General features: G+C 38.6%; 1 protein-coding gene across 1 annotated transcript in view; it reads right to left on the reverse strand.

The window, feature by feature from the left end:
• WHAMM (WAS protein homolog associated with actin, golgi membranes and microtubules) overlaps nt 1–1,408 on the reverse strand; it is a 26,704-nt gene that overhangs the window by 22,576 nt on the left and 2,720 nt on the right. The gene's annotated exons all lie outside the window — the stretch shown is intronic.

Raw genomic sequence — 1,408 nt, forward strand, 5'->3', positions numbered from 1 at the left:
ACAGAAATAGTGGCTTGGCACCTGTAGCTCAAGTGGCTAAGGCGCCAGCCACATACACCAGAGCTGGTGGGTTTGAGTCCAGTCCAGGCCCAAACCTCCAGCCAAACTGTAACAAAAAAACAGCCAGGTGTTGTGGGGGGTGCCTGTAGTCCCATCTACTCAGGAGGCTGAGGCAAGTGAATCACCTACGCCCAAGAGCTAGAGGTTGCTGTGAGCTGTGACACCACAGCACTCTACCAAGGACAACAAAGTGAGAGACTGTCTCTAAAAAACAAATAAACCAAAAAAAGGTTAAATAATATATCCATGGCAGAATAATATTACTGCAGTACTGTGCTTTTGAAGACTGAACTTTTATAGCATTAAATAGGGCAGAAAACAGAATGCAAAAATTTTATCTCAACTCGGTAGTAAGTATGCTGAGAAGAAGGCCCAAAGAGTCACCAAGCACTAGTAGCAATTATCTTTGGGACATAGATAGTGGACATTTTTTTGACTGTAAACATTTTATGAAGCTGTACTCCTTTTTTAAAAGCTCACAGATATTACAGAGCAGTCTCCAACTACTTCTCCAACATGTTGACTCTCTTCGTTCCCCCAGTTAGTATTTCACTAAGCTCCCATTTACAGAGGGGGCTCATTTACAGAGGTTCACATGTGGCTCCAGTCCCCACTAAGCACTGCTTCTGAAGCGGGGTAGAAGATAAACCAGTTTATAATCTAGGTGAACTTCCTTAGTGGAAAATGTTCTTACCCCCAGAAGAGAAATAAAATCAAGTACTAGTGATTTTTTTGTCAACCAATAGATTCTTAAATTCTTCCATTTCTATTCTTCTACCAAAGAGTAAAGTGATCTACTTTCAGTTGTAGTTTTATCCAAGTGATAAGTGTTTTTTAAAAAGGGAATGGTTTGTGGAACATACATGCAAAAGGAAACTTAAGGTAACTGATACTTGTCAACCTTATTTCTTAGACTATTCAACAAAATTCCAGAATTTAAACAGCTTCATAGTATATATTCTAGTAGTACTAGCAGTTGGGTCTAATTCTAGAATCACTGCATTTCTATTCTAAATGGAAGGTATTAAAATTATATAAACTTCCACGGATATGGTATGTTTTGTACTTAAGCCTCTCTCACTGCCCATTTTTAAGTTCTAGATAAACATGTGAACTACACTTATGTGAAAAGCTAGCTCAACTATATTAGTTTTATAATTACCCCTGAATGAACCTCAACATGGGAAATGTGTAATTTTTCCAACTGTACGAATATCACATAAATGTTAAGATTTTAAGGAGAAACTACTTTATTTATTTATTTTCTTTTTTTTGAGACGGAGCCTCAAGCTATCCCCCTGGGTAGAGTGCCATGGCATCACGCTCACAGCAACCTCCAACTCCTGGG

Source organism: Otolemur garnettii, unplaced genomic scaffold (assembly GCF_000181295.1).
Source record: "Otolemur garnettii isolate 467f Iridium unplaced genomic scaffold, OtoGar3 scaffold00011, whole genome shotgun sequence".
NCBI lineage: Eukaryota > Metazoa > Chordata > Mammalia > Primates > Galagidae > Otolemur > Otolemur garnettii.